Source organism: Pongo pygmaeus, chromosome 11 (genome assembly GCF_028885625.2).
Source record: "Pongo pygmaeus isolate AG05252 chromosome 11, NHGRI_mPonPyg2-v2.0_pri, whole genome shotgun sequence".
Taxonomy (NCBI): Eukaryota; Metazoa; Chordata; class Mammalia; order Primates; family Hominidae; genus Pongo; species Pongo pygmaeus.
In genome coordinates, this window is record NC_072384.2 from 125,519,745 (window position 1) to 125,539,313 (window position 19,569).

The following is a 19,569-nucleotide window of genomic DNA, read 5'->3' on the forward strand; positions in this document are numbered from 1 at the left end:
ACATAGTAAATGAAGCTGGAGATTGGGTTGGGTTGAGGGAGACACAGAAACTTACCCAGAGACATGGCCATGTTTCTGTCATATTTAGCATGCATGTTGACACACAGGAAACTTTTTTTTTTTTTTTTTTGAGATAGAGTCTCGCTCTGTCACCCAGGCTGGAGTGCAGTGGCAGGATCTTGGCTCATGGCAACCTCGCCCTCCCAGGTTCAAGTGATTCTCGTGCCTCAGCCTCCCGAGTGGCTAGGACCACAGGTGTGCACCACCACACCTGGCTAATTTTTGATAAGCAGAAATATTTTAAGATTAGGTATAAACTCTTCAGCAGGTGTCTGCTATTTTTATTTGAACTATTAATACGATGAATCATTAATTTGGCCTCCAAACATCAAATGTGCACGGCCTTACTAATAAACGACCTTTGGAGATTCTTCTTTACTCTCTTGTCTGCCTTCTTCCCCTAGTAGGGTCTTATCTCATGATTCAATAAGATATTTATTAAACCTAAAATGCTAGAAACAAGATTTTTAAAGTAATTGTCTTAGATTAGGAAATAATGTCACTAACAATTCGTAACGCTAAATTTTCCAAAGAAGTGTTGGAAGCTAGATTTCATCCTGGGTCATTAATATTATATTATATTATATCATATTATTGTATGTTATTTCATATATATAAATTTATTCAGCATTTATGAAATCTTTAATTTGTATACAACAAAAAATGTTCTTGTTTCAAAGCAGAGATAGCTGTGTTGTGTAGATTGTAGTAGCCTTAATGCTCACAGGAAATGGAAGGAAGGACGGAGGGAGATGTTTTTAACATCTTATTGACCAGGGAGAAAGACATGTAGGAAGAAAAAGTAAGGCATTTCGAGAGAGTAAAGGAGGTTAAGGAGAAAAAAAAAAAGAAAAACGAATGAAGGGACAAACAAAAACCAGCAAAATCGTACTGAATCCTAGGAGGGTTCTGGACTCTGCCTCAGGGGTCCACCTACCCAGTTATAGACTGCCCATACTTCTTCAACAAATCTTGACTAATGAATTTAGTTTTCAGAGCACTTTTCTAGAATCTTTTGGCCTAAGAATGATTTGGCTGTACATGTAGATATATCCACCACTGGGATAATATGTCCAAAGACCTTTTTACAGTGGGCAAGGAAATACATATTTAATTTAAATAAATAATGTCCATTGAAAGTGTTGGACCTTCCCAGCTTTATTAAATTATGTAAGAGCCGTGTGTCTAAATCTATATATCTAATCTATTGCAAAATACCTACATCTATTTTGACTGTGTCAAATTGGACTGTGCTTTGGCATGATGGAGGTGAAGCCCACATTCTTCTCCCCAAAAGACCTGGTACATCTGAGTCTTCTGATGCATAATGCTGACCTTGGATGGGGAGAGGTTTTCTGCTGTCCTCTATAAGGCATCAAGTACATGGAAACCTACTGCTGATAACAGATGCTTATCTTGTAAAAACAAAGATGAGCTTAGATAAAATATTTGAGAAATAAAAAATTGAGAAATGAAGCCTAACAAAATCAGCCTCGAGGGCTTTTTGGATATCCCTGATGCTATACAGCTTGGTTTCATTGCTTCACACACTGTGAGTTTCTGGTGGGTCTATTTCAAAACCCTAATAAGGTCATGATCAGAACTTATTTATCAAGATAAATTTATGGAAAGGCTAAGAGTTTAAGGGTAGAATTATGTCCCCCCAAAATTCATATGTTGGAACCCTGAGCCCCAATGTGACTCTGTTTTGAGATAGAGCTTCTAAGAAAGTAATAAGGTTTCATGAGGTCATAAGGGTGGAGCCTTCATCCTCTAGAACTAATGTCCTTATAAGAAGAGGAAGAAACACCAGATCTCTCTCTCTCTCTCTCTCTCTCTCTCTCTCTGTCTTCATGCATGCACAAGGGAAAGGCCATATGAAGCCACAGTGAGAAGGTGCTGTTTGCAAGATAGGAACAGAGTCTTCACCAGAAAACAACCCTAAGAGCACCTTGATCTTCAACTTCCAGCCTCTAAAGCTGTGAGAAGATGAGTTTCTGTTGTTTAAACCACCTAGTCTGTGGTGTTTTGCTACAGCAGCCCTAGTACCCTAGCAAACCAATACAAGGACCTTGCCTGGGAAAACCATATTCTAACAGTGAAGCCTCAAGGGAATCATCACCTCCTCAGAGAAAGGTTCTTAATTCCCCCAGGTTGAATTAACCCCCGCCTTCCTCCCTGCTTCCAAAACACAAATGTTCAGGAGTCACCTTTGAAGTATCTTTTTGCTGCACCGGCCTGCCCTCTGGCCAGCAGAACATGGTTTCCACATTTGGAGTCTGTAGGCCCTGACTTCTAGCTCAAGGTGGTGTGCGGAGTACATTTTTTTAGCTACCTCTTTCTCCAAATCCAAGTGAAATGACAACAAAACAGTATAAAGGCAATATATTGATTACAACAAAATGAGAAAAGGTGGGAAACTTTTTCAGCAAATGAGAATTTTTGAGCATCTCTGAAGAATGAAAAGTGAATTTGATCACATTGATTAATAACTAAAAATGAAGTATTTAGGAACAATTTACAGACACCGCAAGAGGATACAGCAGATGGCAGCCATTGCTCATGACAGAGCCCAAAAGGGGCTCCAAGCTCTAGAAAGTAGGGGCTGGATGTGAGAAAGTAACTGGATAACTGCCCTTGGACCCTGTTAGCACAGACAAAGCACTAGAGCACCTGTCACCAAATACCCCAAGAAAGGCAAATACTTCCAGAATACCTAGCATAGGCGTGAGCACCTCAGCGGAACCACTCACTGTTTTGGCTTTGGTCAGTGGGGATGGGGTGTGTATCTAGTCGGCCTGCCAGACTAGCTTACATATCCAGAAATGAAGACTGCAGTTGGTGCACCAGTCAACCTAACAGCTTGTCCACAGGTCAGTCTAACCAAGTGAAGGAGAGGATTCAAATGTTCCTCCTCTCCCTGATCCCAGGGCCAGAAGGCAGAATACTCTAGCTCCCCAAACTAAGTAGACCTCTCTTAGTTTGGGTTAATTTATAGTGAGACTGACAGAACCTACAGTCAATATGGACTGAGCATCCTGGTTCAAATCTAATTTGATGCTTGTCCAAATGACAGGCTGGTGGAAGAGGTGGCCAGCAGAGCACAGCAGAAAAGCTCACAGCGAGCTTCGGAGTCAGCCTGACTCATACGAGTCACCTAACCTCTCTAAGCCTCAATAGTATCTGCTGTAAAATGGAGATCATCCTTTACACTTTCAGGATATTGGTGGAAAGAGATTAACTGCAAAGACCAACATAGAGCCTGGCCCATAATTATTCAGTGAACAAGCGTGATGCTGCCTCTGCTAGGGTGATAACAGAAGCTTGGTCTCCTCCCTCTCAGCTTCCAGGATCAGCTTAAAGGTGATACTGCCCTGGAAAAGCTTCCCCTAACAGGCATTGCTTCACAGCCCTGAACCTCAGTCCTTATCACTGTACCCTGTAGGTCTCCTTTCTAACACACTAGCTGTAATTACATCCTGATTGATTTAAATTTTAAATTATGTCTTCCCTCTCTGTAAGACATAGGATTGTGCTTACCTTGTTTGCTATATATCCAGCACCCACCTTGGAGTACATGCTCAATGAATAATAATCATGATGATGATACCCCTAAGAAAGCAAGCCCTTATAGCACTCGCCATGTGCCAGGCACAGTGCTAATGAATATTTATGCATCGGGGTACATGTACATCTCCCTCTGTGAGGCAGTGCTGTGATCATCCCTGTTTTACTGTTGAGGAAACTGAGGTACAGAGAAATTAAGTGATTCCCTCAGAAAATCACGGCTAGTAAGTGGCAGAATCAGAATTAGAACTGGCATGTGGCAGGGGGTAGTGAGGCAACCTTGGAAAATTCCCTTTGAGAGCTGGTCTGTCCCTCACAGGAAAGTCTGTGACTTTTTCTTGGATGACAGTTTCAGAAACCAGCTAACAATTGAGCAGATTGTTTTAAGGTGATGATTTAAATTGCATTTTGATGGGAATTGAAACCACTCAAATGTAATGAATTTGATAAACGAATTTTTTTAAGGTGCTGTGTTTACTGTGTGAAGTGTTCACTGGCAGCAGTGACTTAACTGCCTAAATTGTCTGTCAAAGCATATATTTAGAATACAGAAACGTAATGAGCTCCCTTTATCATTCCTTGCTTCCCCCTACATGACATAAAATGTTGGTGAACACCAAAATGCCCCCAGAAAAGAGGCTACTTTGGGTCCAATTAGAAAGAGGAAAATGAGGCCATCACCCCAGGACACTCTGTGAGCGTGGACTTGGTTGCCCATGCTGGAAGAGCTGCCACTCACTCTTGAATTCATTGGAGGCTGATCCTGGAGAGTTGGCTGACAGCTCAAACAAGTCGCTGCTGCAGAGGGAACCAGCCACTTTCCTTCCCGGGCTAGTGTGAGGACCTAGGGGTGACCATCAAGTTGGTGGGAGCTCAACTGCCTCGCAATCTTTGTTTCATCTTCCTTCTCTACCACAAGTATTCTCTGTGGAGTCACGTGATGGGAACAAACATGGGGACCAAGGCAGAGGGCAGGAAACCTCCATCTGCTGATTTAAGCTGTAGCACTGCCTTTCCATGACAGCTCAGAAATGATTAGTGGAATGAATGAATCAATAGATAATAAAAATCACACCATCATGGTCATCATTATCATCTTCATCATCATCATCATCAAGCTCTTAATCATGTTGAACTTTTTTGTAAATTTTCCAGAGGCTCAGCAATTGTTCCTAAACAAAAGTGACCCAAAGGAGGAGAACCCCTTAGACTGAAAGTGGCAGGGGATTTTGCCCCCAGTCAGTAAAACCAGGTCATGGGATTTGGTCATTTTCCAGGGCAAGATTAGTGAGAATCTTTTTCCGTGTCTGTTCCCAGATGGGTAAGCCCCCTGCCAGGTCTGAACTCAATTACATGGCTAGGAGGGAGTTAATCAGTGCCTTCTTAGCTGAAAAGTGGAAAACACAACCCAGTGAAGTCATTCTTCCTAGGACCCAGTTAGTTACCCTTTATCAAGTTGCATATCTGCCCCTCCTACTGCTGCCTCTACTCAGGGACTTGGGGCTTAAGTTTATTGTGATAGTAACCCCTGATCTCTTTTTATCCCCCCACAACTGTGATTTGTAGAGACCTTTTCTTTCGGTTTCTCTCTCTTCATTTTCACTTAATTATAGTGGCCTCCTCTTTGCAGGCATCTTTCCCATGTGCTGACATTTATTGAGTTGTACAATTAATCACTTTGGAAAAAAGCACACTGTTCTTTTGCTTTAAAAATCAGGTGCTGCTGCCAAGCTTTCCTTTATTTTAATTTTTCTACCTTTGGCATTGATGCAGCTCAAAAGCAGATTATTCTTTCGATGGTACATTTAGATGCATCAGAAAATTATCTTTCATTGCCCTCTAAATCAGCTTCCTGCAGAGTGCATGGATAATTTAGATGTTCCGTTAATAACTTACCTTTCTCAGGCACCTATGTTTGATTGAACTCTTCTCAGCTCATACTAAACCTTTCTTATTCTTAATAAAAGGTAGTATAGTGCGGCACTTAGGCATCAGGAAGCAGTTTGCCAAAATGTAAATCCCTGTTGAGCTGTTTATTAACTTTGTGACTTTGAGCAAAAATTTTAAGCCTCAGTTTCCTCATCTGTTCAATGAATGAGGATCTAATATTCACGTAAAGTGCTGGGCCCAGTACCAAACACATGGTAAGAATTTAACAAATTCTAATTATTACTGGAAAAGAGAAAATTAAGGACTTTTAAACACTGCTTGTTTTCTCCCCACTTCCCCAGTAAGTAGTTTTTTTGTCTTTTTTTTTAATCTCCTTGCTCTTCTTTTCCCGGGGGCACACAGTCTTCCCTGAGTGATGCGGGAAAGGGTGTTGCATATGTCTCCTCTGTGCTTTGAAATTAACTCCCATGGTAATGTGACACAAGTTCTAAATCCCCTTCCCTGTTTTTTTCATGAGTAAACAAATTTGAAATAATATAATAATACCTTACTTACCCTAAGGTCACTACTTTTGCAACATCAACTATTCTGATCACAATCAATTCCTGAAAAGGGACAGAAACAACTTCTCCAGAGCCAGAAAAGGATGTCACATGATTCCTTCTATGAAGCTAATGGGAGTGGCTTAGTGAAGAGGTCTTTATATCCTCATGGTTAACATCGTTACCTTATGCAGGATTCTAAAGAGCTTGCTGAACTAAGCTTACAGTGACTTTTGACCAGAAGCAATATCATTCTGACCTGCCCTGGTCCAGCCAATTTCTACTGGAAGGATGTCCCTGGTGAAGGCAGGTGGGCTGAAAGCTTTTTCAAGGGGTTGTGGTGGGCCCAGCTATAAAGCCAGCCCACCAAAGACTCAGCCATCTGATGGAGCTGAGGCTGCATACATAGGGAAGGAATGAGGGTGAAATAATGCAGCCTAGAAAGTGATTCAGAGTAATGAGCAAGAGTTTTGGAGTTGAAGAGACCCGTCTGTGTTTGAATCCTAGTTTTGTTGTCTTGGAACATTAATTCTCTAAGCCTTATTTTCTCCATTGGCTCATAAGAGTAAGAAGAACCCTTCTACATGACTTTTGTAACAAAGGCACATAGTAAAAAACACTGTCATAAATAGTAGATGTTATCATTCTTTCACCATTATCATTATTACAACTATTTGTGTTATTATCATTGTTATTCCAAGTTAGTACCAAAGAGGGTAGATAACAGTCCTGCAAGTCAAGGCCCAAAAACAATAAAGCCATGCGGAAACAGTAACTCAAACAGAAGAGAGAGCTTTGGCACTGGAACGAAGTGGCAAGGACAAGAGAGAGTTGGGACAGGAAGTTTCCTTGACTTCTCTTCACCAGCCCATGGGTCCAGGGTGCATGGCTGAGTCAGGCTAACTTAAAGGTATGAGCCACCCACCAAAGGAAGGGACAGATGACAGACAATCTGAGAAAATGGAAAAGATAAAAAAATCAATATCCACAGTATCTGGGACTAATCCATGTTCGGGGCGGTAAACACTAGAAAGGTGGATATAAATTACGGTGTTCTACCCCAGTACAATGGATGAAACTGATGCATTAGGGAAATGACTGATGCATCAATGACTGATGTTTGGACTTTATGGTGGGGGTGAATACAGGAGGAATTGTTACTGGAATATATTCACAACAAGGACACTAATGCATCAGGAAAAACCAAATTATGTCCAAGTGGCCTTGGGTTCAGGAGGGAGAAATCTGTGACACATTCTAGATAAAACTTCCACCAGCAACTGCTTTTAATTTTTAAAAGTTAAGTGATCAAATTGGGCAAATTATGTTATCTTCAAGAGTTAGCTATGTGAAAAATATTTTTGGATGACATGGGATAAATGAGCTATTAACTGTACTCTCTGTACTTGTTCTATTTTATTTTCTGTGTTCATTTTTCTCCCTTTGAATTGTGGCAGGAATTAACCACCCACGTCTTAAACATTCCAAGTTAAATCTAGTTTACAATAATCATGAATTGCTTTCCAAACATGAAAATGGCAGTCTTTAAAGTCATTTACAATGTTCTTTCCAAATCGATTTTAAAGATAAAAAGATAGCCTGAGCTCAATTTTACATTATTTGCCAGGACTCAGGGGAGTCGCCCAACATATCATTTTAGGGTTGGTGCAAAGCACCCAGCTCCAGGGTTTTGAAAGGAAACAGGGACAAACCAAAGTTTAAGTCCAGCAGGAATAGGAGAAGTGGCAATATTCAGAAGATTAACTTGATAAGATAATGTTTAGCCTCTCTTTACAACCTCAATTGCAAGATGTGGCTTCTTAAAGTTTTTGTTCCTATTATCTCCAGTTTGTGCTACTGACAACTGAAGTTCCCAAGAGGACATGTGCAGCCTTCCTTCTTGTGTGAAGAGGTGTGGAAAGCAGGGAATTGGCTTTGGGCTCTAACACTAATTAGGACTGCAGACAAGTCTTGTCATCTCTTTCTCTGGATCTAAGTTTGCTTGTCCATAAAATTAGAGAGTTAGAATAGATGACATGTGTTCTTCTAGGTCTAGGATTCTATAGCTTTATCTAACAAAAAGATTCAGATAGAACACCAATGACCAGTGGCTGGACTTTAAGGTAGAGGTGAAGATAGGAGTTGTTGTTGGGATATACCACATTCCCCTAACAATATTTTTTTTTGAAGGCTATAGTAAACATCACCAATAGTGTCACAAAAGAGGTAGGAGCACTGAAAAGTGAGGTGTAAGAGGAAAGAACTGGAAATCAGGCAGTGGAAGGAGGTCCTACCAAGCCCAGAACAGTCACCCCAGTTAGCTCTAATATGTAGATGGCATTGCCCTGTGGTGCAGGTTGATGGAAAGAATACTAAGAAGACTCAGATGGTCTTTCTTTGGAAGTTTTTTTTGGTTTTTTTGTTTGTTTGTTTGTTTGTTTGTTTTGCTGTCCAACAGACCTGAATTTACCATTTCCTGGATTTGTGGCTTTTTGGCAAATGATCTTCTGTTCTTTGTTTCTGCAGTGGAGAAATGGGAATGGTAGTCATGTATTGTATCAGATTCTTATAGGATAAGGAGGAGTAAATGCGATAATCCAAATGGAGCACTTGACACAGCACCTGAGATATTGGGAAAACCCAGTGAAAAGAGAAGCTCTATCGGTTATGGGCTCAACTTGGGAGCATCCACAGTCCACGGCAGCTCACGAAGTGAGTCAACTGTGCCTTCCATTGCAGAGTGGCATTAGCCGTCATGGGAGAACAGAGAACCTCCTAAAGTGGGAGAAATCACTGGGCTCCCAGCATTTCAGATGAGAAGAATGCAAGATAGGATGCAGGATATTCATGTTCATCTTTTAGGCAAAGTATTTTTATCCTGTTTTATTTTCAAGTGCAACTGAATTCTGACTGTAGAAGGCATCCTCCTCCCTCCATCCCCAAGCCCACTCTGTCCCCCACCCAACGTGGCCAAGCTGACAGAGGGCAAAGCTGCAGTTCAAATGGAGATTGGCTCCAGGATTGCTGGGTTATGTGGGGGTAGGAGCCCAGCCTCCATGCTGGTAGTGTTTCTACCTTGAAAAACCCTTAAACCTGGTCAACTGCATGTACTCTTGGGTCTTTAGGAATATGTGTGGTTAGGATAGGATCCTATTACATTTCTCAAGGGAATACAAATTATCTTAGGCAGTCTTGATAAAGGTCTTGTCCCCACCCAATGTAGAGATGAAGAGAGGGCATATCCCATGAACATGCTTTGGGTTCTAAAACACAGCCTATCACTACATGTCTATGAATAAAAATGGTGACATATTACATTGCTTTGTAATTCATTTAATATATAAGATTTTTTAAAAGAGTAGCCTATCAACTTATGTTATGGCCACCTCTATAGAGGCTAATGGTGATATAAAGCTTCAAAATCAAGTTTAACGTGACATCAGAGGTAGTATACGTACTGGTTAAGGAAGATTCTAGAAAAAGCCTGGATTTGAAAGTCAGTTCTGTCTCTTACTAGCTTGGTAATCTTCAGCAAGTTACTTAACTCCTCTCAACCTTCACACTTCCCTCAGAAGACTGCTGTGAGAATTAAGTGAGATAATATGTATAAAAGGTTTAGCATGATGCCAGGAAGTAGTACTACAAGGTCAGCAAGTGGCAGCTACTATTACCCTCTCCAAAAAGTGGGAGACACCGTCCACCAGAAAGTCTCTACTTCTTTCTCTTACAGGCATTGAGTAGGTGAGATGCAGTACTCACTAAAATATTGTCACAACAAAGATTGCTTCTTTCTAGCAGCTTCTATCTTAGTATGGCCTGACAATCATCATTGCTAACATATGTTGGGAGATCCTTGGGAAGAGGTCACTGGTACACATCCAGTGTCGGCAGACAAGATCTTCCTCCGACTGGTCTGTTTCAGGGTATATACTATGTCATTCTTCTACTCACTTTATGTAGATCTTTTTCTAGTTCAAAGCAAATTTTTACACACACACACACACACACACACACACAATGCATAAAATAAATCTGTGTTTGTTATCTACTGTTGAATAACACAGTACTCCAAAACTTAATAGCTTTAAACAAAAATAAACATTTGTTATCTCACAGTTTCTGTGTGTCAGGAATTCAGGAGTGGCATAGATGTGTAGTTCTGGCTCAAGGTGTTTCCTGAGGTTGCAGACAAGATGTTTTGACTGGGCCCACGGTCATCTGAAGGCTGCAGGTCCCCTCCCACGGTTCACACACATGGCTGGCAAGTCAGGAGGGGAAGGTGACAGACCTGACTTCCTCACCAGGTGGGTTTCTCCACAGGGTTGCTTGGGTGTCCTCATGACATGGCAGCTGGCTTCTTCTAGAGCCAGAGATCCAAGAGGATACGGAGGAAGCCACAATGACCAGTCTAAGTTACTGGAGTTTGAAGTTTATGACCAGTCTAAGTTACACACTATTATTTCTGCAATATCCTATTGGTCTATAGGTTAGTCCCATTCAGAGTGGGAAGGAACTACACAGGGCATGAGTATCAAGAGGTAGAGATTGTTGGAGTCTGCCTTGAAGATAGTCTCACTGTAGACACCCACTGCCACACACAAATTATATGTATAAGAAGCATCTTTAGTAGATCATCTAACGTCAACACATATAATTCAACAAGCACTTATTGAACACCTATTATCTATTTCATGCCAATAATACACAGGAGGGCCTCTTGTAGTTGTTTCTGGGTCTTGAACAATTTGGATATTTTAATGTAACTTTTACTGTTCTAGCATTGAAAGGATGTTGCGTAGCATAGGTGTCCACAGGGACTTGCTTCCACTCCCTCCTCACAAGACAGAACCATGGAGAGCCACCCAGTCCAAATGAGCCAAGAATATAAGTCATCAATTGCTGGACAGAATGCTTTTAAAAAAGCATGGTTAATTGTGCAAATCTCGGTACATTCCCTTGTTTTCAGGATGTGGAAAGTGATTGCTGCATTTTTAACTTTTTGGTTTTCTTTGAGAAAAAGGTATTATATCAGCTTAAAGAATTTTTAATGTGTATTGCTCACACTCTTGGCCAAGAACTTGTTTTAATGTAAAAAGGATACTATGGATATCCAAACTCCAATTTTTGCAAAAGCCCAGGTTTTTTAGGTAAACTTCTACCTAAAAAATGGCATTTTTGTTTTTAGCATTTTAGCTAGTTACTTGATAGATGTTATTTACTTCCTTGGAACTGACTATGGGGTAATTTGAGTCAACTAGTAAGTTGTCCAAAATAAATGGCTAGGCCATTACTTGGCCCAACCATTGCTTATGCAATAAAAGTCTCGTTCAAGTCTCCTACCCACTCAAGCGAGCACTTCGTTTCTCTCCTCTTCATCACACTGTGTGATAAAAGGTCACCCTATATCTGCTGTTTCTAATCAGGCACAGTGGGGCCTGGTGATCACTAGGAGTCGGCTGGGGGTGCAAAAGGATAAGTCGCCTGGTATGACACAAAATATGACAACTGAATTAGTAGAAGAAACAAATCCTAAAAGGCCAGGTATCCATCCAAACTTCAAGGGGACTTGTAGACATGAATTCAATCACAATGGGTTAGACCACTTGTGTTCAAGTCCTGGCTCAGCCATTTATCAGCTGTGTGACAATGGAGAAGGGACTTAACTTCTCTGCATTTCATCTGTAAACTAAGGAGAGTAAGTGTAATGACAGTTAGGATGCCCATATAATTGACCATCCAAACCAGAACCCTTTGAAAGTGAGAGAGGGTGCTATTAATAATTATGCAAACATAGGGACTATTCACAGACAGAATGGAATGCACGGCCCCCTTGTTAATGGTTTCTAACACTTATGGCTACTGCGAAAATCAAATAAGAAAATCCATGTGAAATCACTTAGCCAGGTGTTTGGCATAATAATGTCAATAAGTATTAGCAATATGACCAGGGCTTAATAGTGAAGAGGTCCCACAGTGAAGAAGCACTGAGCAGCTTTCGAACTTGACTCTGCAGGCAGGTTGGCAGATTAAATTTCAGCGTGAAAGGAGATGCAGGCCCCAGACATCAGGGGTGATATTGAGACAAATATCTAGCACGTATAGGGGGTGCAACAGGCAGACCAGATTAGAGTCTGGCTGCTGTCTTGCAGAGAAGCTGGAGTGAGGAATAGGAATTGGATCAGAAGCTCCACTAGCCACACTGACTTCTGATTAGAGGCAGGAGAAGGAAAGGACAAGACAGTTCCACCTCAGTATTCATGTAACTTCACAAGATCTTTGTTTGCTCTACATTTGGCATCTCCAAATTCTCACCTCTAACTTCAAAATCTACTGTAACCCCCATATGCTTATTTCCATGTTTCTGTCTTCATAATCTGCTCCCCACCAAATTCAACACTGCCTTTGGGGTTGGGGTTTGTCCCTTGCTTCCTTCCTTCCTTCCCTCCCTCCCTCCCTCCCTCCTTCCCTCCTTCCCTCCTTCCCTCCCTCTTTCCTTCCCTTCCTCCCTCCCTCCTTCCTTCCTTCCTTCCTTCCTTTCAGAGTCTCACTCTGTTGCTCAGGCTGGAGTGCAATGGCATAATCTTGGCTCACTGCAACCTCTGCCTCCCGGGTTCATGCAATTCTCCTGCCTCAGCCTCCCCAGTAGCTGGAATTACAGGTGCCTGCCACCATGCCCGGCTGATTTTTGTATTTTTAGTAGAGATGGGATTTCACCATGTTGGCCAGGCTGGTCTCGAACTCCTGACCACAGGTGATCCGCCCACCTCAGCCTCTCAAAGTGCTGGGATTACAGGCAAGAGCCACCGCGCCCGGCTGTCCTATTCTTTTTAACAGAGGCGCCATTTTCCCTGAGACACTGGGGTGATCTTTGCTGCCCTCCTCTTCACTGCCATCGTGTGCAACCTGCAACAAGCACGGCTCAAATGTACCTGCTGATGGAGGGCGGGAGGAGAGGAGTTAGACAGCAGCCCGTGTGGGAGTATGTGCAACACCCAGTGTGTGAGGCAGGAATGGTGAGCACAAAATTGAAGTCCAGAGGTATGTACTAAAAGGCTTGAAAGCACCAGGATAGAATTCAGAAAGAGAGCTGCTACCAAACACGCAATATGGTTCAAAGCCACAGAGAAGATTTTAGACCTGAAGGCAGATTTGCAGAGGGAAGACTGGTGGCTCAAAGACAGCCTTAAAGAACCCAGGGGGCTACCAGAAGACCAAGCAGGGTGTGGGTGTGTAGGCATGGAGATATAAACAACATTTTGGCAAACAAACATGTGTCGCTCCAGCTGGCTCTTGTCTTTTTTCCCTCATGTAGATTCCAAAAGCTGTGATGTTCTGTACCCTCAGAGCTCTCAGTGACTCAGGAACACATGCCCGTATTTCAATTTCTAGTGCTACCCTCCTGGTTATAGTTCTCATTACTTTCAATCTCATGGTGCCCTGGGATTCTAAGAGTGAGATGAAGATGAATTGGAAAGTGGCAATCTGTTTTGGATTCTCAATTAGAAATATGCCAAATGTAAGTTTTTAATACATTTTCTTAATATTTTGCCTCTGTTGCCGCTTCTCTGTGAGTCAGGATTAGCAGCTGCATAAAAATGAATGAACAAGGAGCAAACGAACATTACCAAAATGATTCAGGAGTGTCTGGGTTTTCTTGGCTCAACACCTTGGTGTTATTTGTATTCTTCTTGCTCTTTTTAAATATTTACTTACATCCTCCTTACATTCTCCTTGGTGTCAGATGCAAGGGAAGGTTTCCCTTCTCTGGAACCAATCTCTGTACTCTCATCTCTTCCAGGATCTTGCTCCATCAATCATTCCTCTCCCCTCTCCAGGCTCCTTCCCCTTAGCAGCATAAAAGCTTCTGCTATGTATAAAATGACTCCCCCACAACACACACATATACAACTTTCTTCAACCCTAAGATTTTTTTGGCTAAAGTATTCTTTCACCTTCCCTCACTGGCAAACACCTGGAAAACATAATCTAAGCACCCTCTTTCTTCCCTTCTTCTTTTCCCATTCACTCTTAACCCAGGGGGATTGAAAACAAGCATTTACTATAACCAACTCCCTCCATCAAAGGGTCACAAGTCAGCTCTCTGCATGTGATTTTTATATGGGAAAAGGATGGCTGAAATTCTTAGAAGTGTTTTCTCTTATGAAAGCATTGCTCTTAAAATTTCATTTATAGCCAGGTGTGGTGGCTCACATCTGTAATCCCAGCACTTTGAGAGGCCGAGGCGGGTGGATCACTTGAGGTCAGAAGTTTGAGACCAGCCTGGCCAACATAGTGAAACCTGAAACCTCGGCTCTACTAAAAATACAAAAGTTAGCTGGGTGTGATGGTACACACCCGTAGTCCCAGCTACTCAGGAGGCTGAGGCAGGAGAATCTCTTGAACCTAGGAGGCAGAGGTTGCAGTGAGCTGAGATGGCACCATTGCACTTCAGCCTGGGTGACAGAGTAAGACTTTGTCTAAAAAATATCATTTATAGTATTGTTTTTCTTTGTCTTTCTCTCTCTCTCTCTCTTTTTTTTTTTTTTTTCAATAAGGGTCTCGCTATGTTGCCCACGCTGCATTCCTGGCTTCAAGAGATTCTCCTGTCTTGGCCATCACGCCCTACCTCATTCATAGTATTAAACTTCTTGCAAACACCTTCTTCAGAGTTGCTTCAGCACTGTTATTCCAGCGAGTGAAGCTCAACTTAATGAGATATTAATATGCTAGCTTTCTTCCCTTCCTCCCTTCCTGCCTCCCTCCCTCTCTCCCCTCTTTCCTTATTTTCTCTATTTAATGAAAATTTACTGACTGCTAGTCTGGGCTAGGCAACATCCCAGGCCCTGGGGATAAAACAGTGAATACAGAGACACAAAGAGTCTTATCCTCTGGGAGCTTATATTTTGGTGTAAATCTCAAAAATAATATGATTCCCTCTTGAGAAAATATCCATAAACACTATAATGGTGGGTTTTTTTTTTTGGTAGATTCTTTAGTCTAAAATGAGCATTGTCTGGTTTAATGCCCATAATTGCAGATAAGAAAAATTAAGCCCAAAGAAGCAGCATTTCCAAGGTCTCCAACCTGAGAGTTGCAATCTGACAGTATGCAACAGTAAATACGTATTTTATTGCATGCCAAGAGCTTGGAAAAGCTCAGCTATGGATTGAAAGCTTTATTATGTGTGGTGCAACAGGATCTCTCTGATCATTCTTCAGACAGCATCCTGCCTGACGTCACAAGGCACTGAAGCAGGAACTGCTGAATTGGCAAATGACCTTCAGTTAGAAAATTACAGTATATCCAAAGGGAAGAGATGTGAATTTCAATTTCATACACCTTCTATGCAAAAATACAGCTGGCCCAGGGAAGATTCATGATGAGTCTTCTGAAGCCACAAAGGCTATGTTCTATCATTTATAAAGCAGCACTGGGATCACTCAAGTCACACACACACACACAGACACACAAACACACACACACGCAATTACTGGCTTTACACATGATGGAAAACTGACTTCACTCTTATTGCTGCAGTTTATAATGATCTATGTGGCCAGATTCTAAAACTAGAAGGAAAGAACTGCTGGGGATCTCCTAGTATCTATAAACACATATTCTATTTATTACAGTCATTCGTGGAATTGTGCTTTCCACATGTGGAAGAGTGAAAGTTGAGTTCTCTAGCAAAGGAAGAAACAATTGTATTGTTTTGAGCATTTCCTGTCCATAGTTCCTCAAAAGCAATTGATGCCAATCCTGTGAGAAGGCCTGGAGAATTTCAACACGTTCACAATGTCTCCAAGGTGTCTACGCCAACAGTAGGGTGGGAAAAAGGGATTGAGAGTAGTGACTCCATGAGCCAGCCATGCTTCTGTGTCTTTCCCTCAGAGAAAGGTTGCCCGAAACAGGTCACAGGCTACTACTAGAAAGAAAATCAGGCTGGGTGGCTCATGCCTGTAATCCCAGCACTTTGGGAGCCCAAGACAGGAGAATCACTTGGAGTCAGGAGTCTGAGACCAGCCTGGCCTGGTGAAACCTCGTCTGTACTAAAAATACAAAAATTAGCTGAGCGTGGTGGCTTAGGCCTGTAATCCCAGCTAATCGGGAGGCTGAGGCAGGAGGATTGCTTGAACTGAGGAGGCAGAGGCTGCAGTGAGCCGAGATCGTGCCACTGCACTGTAGCCTAGGCAAGAGTGAGACTCCATCTCAAAAAGAAAAGAAAAAAGAAAATTAATCACTAGAAACTATTGTGTTAATCTGGCTAACGATGTGTTAATTGGAGTTAACCTATGAAGTGGCTTAGTGCTGTTTTGTGTCAACAAACAGCACTAACATTATTTTAGGCAGTGATATTTTATCAGTACTTTAAAGTGACTGGTTAGCTACTAATAGTAGAAATAGTAGCAGTAGTCTGGCCACATTCAGGGTATATGCATTTATCAGTAAGTACATAGATGAACTAGCAGGTAGGTGCTCGGGACTTTGGTAAGTCATGAATGAAAAGAGCTACACAACAGTATGCAACAGACCTTTTTTTTTTTTTTGAGACAGAGTCTCGCTCTGTCGCCCAGGCTGGAGTGCAGTGGCTTGATCTCAGCTCACTGCAAGCTCCGTCTCCCGTGTTCACGCCATTTTCCTGCCTCAGCCTCCCAAGTAGCTGGGACTACAGGCGCCTGCCACCATGCCTGGCTAATTTTTGTATTTTTGGTAGAGATGGGGTTTCACCGTGTTAGCCAGGATGGTCTCGATCTCCTGACCTTGTGATCCGCCCACTTCGGCCTCCCAAAGTGCTGGGATTACAGGTATGAGCCACCGCGCCTGGCCAGTATACAACAGACTTTCTATAATAGAGTTTTATTTGCAATACTGTGGAAGGGCAGTGTCTTAGTCCACGCAGGCTGCTATAATAAATACCATAACCTGGGTGGTTTATAAACAACAAAAATTCATTTCACACAGTTCTAGAGGCAGGAAGTCCACGATCGAGGCGTCGGCAGGTGCGGTGTCTGTGAGGGCCTACCTCCTAGTTCACAGATGGCATCTCCTTGGTTTGTCCTCACATGGTAGAAGGAGCAAATGAGCTCCCTTGAGCCTGTTTCATAAGGGCACTAATCCCACTCCTGAGGGCTCTGCCCTCATGACCTAACCATCTTCCATAAGGCCCCACCTCCTAATACCACCGTTTAAGGAGTTAGGATTTCAACAGGTGAATCTGGGGGTAGCGGGTAAGGGGACACACATAAGCAACCCATAGCCAAGAGAGAGGGACCGTAATTCAGTCAGGGGGATTCCGTATGGCTTCTCAGAGGCTAAGCTATTTGACTTGGGCCGTGAAGGATGAATAAATGGCACTTGGGAGGAAAAGTGAGTTAGAGTATTTCAAATGCGAAAGGCTATGTGGCTCACGAAGCATCTGACTTTTGAAGGCCGATACCACTTGTTTGCCTGACGCTAAACTCTCCCTATATTAGCACTGCCCCCTGCTGTCCATTGTGAGAAGAGGTCTCAAAGGGCAAATGCATCCTTTTTGCCATTTTGCTCTTTAAAAATGAACAGACTGTCATCCTCAATATCACTTATTTGTAGTATCATTTCTTCAAGTTTCCATTACCAAGTGGCATGCTGAATAAAAGCAGGCACAGACCAAGAACTGCAATGACAACACGGCTTTCTCAGTGAGTTTACATAGATGTAAGCCTGATTCTGCCTCTTAGGGTCCTTTATTGATAGACAAGTCATACATTTCTTTGGCCTCAGTAGTTGAGATTTAGTCAACTGTTCAGCTCTCTTTTAACTGTTAACTGATGAGAATATTCGGAGACAGAAAGTGTCTCAGTGACTCCTCATCACAGCGAGACAGTGGCCACGCCATGCCACGAGGAGCTGGTTGCATGGGCAGGCAGGTGTAAACATCCACATATGCAGATAGAAAAAAGCCAGCAGCTGGCATCTCATCACCCACAGCTCCCAGAAACAGTCTGAAATGTTGCTGGATGCTCAACACTGCAGAATTGGTATGAACCACATCAGTGTGGTCTGTCTTGCATGCTCGGGCAGGTGTAAACATCCACATATGCAGAAAGAAAAAAGCCAAGAGATGGCATCTCATCACCCACAGAATGTTGTTGAATGCTCAACACTGCAGAACTGGTATGAACCACATCAGTGTGGTCTGTCTTGGGGCAGACAGCAAGAACCGAGAAATGACCAGGGTAAATTCTGAGAGTGACAAATTCCATCTCTATTTGAGAATGGGAAGGAATTTGAAGGTTACATTTTTATTTTTATTTTATTCTATTTTAGAGACAGGGTCTCACTTTATCACCCAGCTGGAGTGCAGTGGCACGATCTCAGCTCACTGCAGCTTCCACTTCCTGAGCTAAAGTGATCCTCCCACCTCAGCCTCCCGAGTAGCTGGGACTATGTGTGCACCACCACACCTGGCTAATGTTTGTATTTTTAGTAGAGGCAGGATTTCACCATGTTGCCCAGGCTGGTCTTGAACTCCTGGACTCAAGTATGCATCTGCCTCGACTTCCCAAAGTGCTGGGATTACAGGTGTAAGCCCCCGTGTCTGGCTGGAAGGTTACATTTTTCAGTTTGAGTTTGGGGTAAACATCCCATGGAGATCCTAAGTTCACTGATGGTGGTGTGGGGCCTTTGTTTTATCATTCCGCCAGAAGGCTGATCTTAGGAGTAGAATTCTGCTTAGCACTGTGGCTGATGCAACTCGAATCAGAAGAAATACGCACAATCCTGAAATCCTGACACTTTCCTGAGTGTGTTGACTTCATGTTTGACTGAATGAACCTTTTGTTCAAAAAAGGCAAATCTAAAACACAGACATGTGCTTCACTTGTTTTAGTTTCAAATTAAAAGTTTTATCTAACAGTAGTATTTGTTCCAAATTTTACAAGGTAACGTTGTTGATATTTCATTAGCATCCCTGATCCCTAATGGCCATCCTGTCTCCTAAACCACAAGAAATATTGTCTCTTTAAAGTCCATTATGTGCATTTACACTGATAAAATAAGGCCAGTGACTCCCAAGCTGCTTTGGGGAAAGAGGCCATCTTTTCTCTGTGTGACTTGTTCAATGGCAATTGGAGTTTCACATCTGCTCTACAGGTCCAATCATAATAGAGCTCACTGTTATGTTAAATGTAGTTAGGTCTATCAAAATGTTAATAAACATGATAATGACAAACTAAGGAGACAGTTAATTATCATAAAATGATGATAACATTTCTTGAGCGTGTCATACGTGCTCAGCGTTTTCTCATTTCGTTTTGTCTGTGATATATCGTGATCATCCCTTGCAGTGGGTTGCATGGTGGCTCCCTCAAAGATATGCCCATATCCCAATCACTGGAACTCATGAATGTGACCTTATTTGGAAAAAGGGTCTTTGCAGATGAATTAAGCCTTTCAAGATGAAATCCTCTTGGATTATTTAAGCTGGCCCTAAATCCAATGAAAAGTGTTCTTATGAGATAGCAGAGGGAAA

The 19,569-nt window shown here is 42.3% G+C and overlaps 1 protein-coding gene across 2 annotated transcripts in view; it reads right to left on the reverse strand.

Moving 5' to 3' along the window:
* DOCK10 (dedicator of cytokinesis 10) overlaps window positions 1–19,569 on the reverse strand; it is a 274,133-nt gene that overhangs the window by 216,598 nt on the left and 37,966 nt on the right. The gene's annotated exons all lie outside the window — the stretch shown is intronic.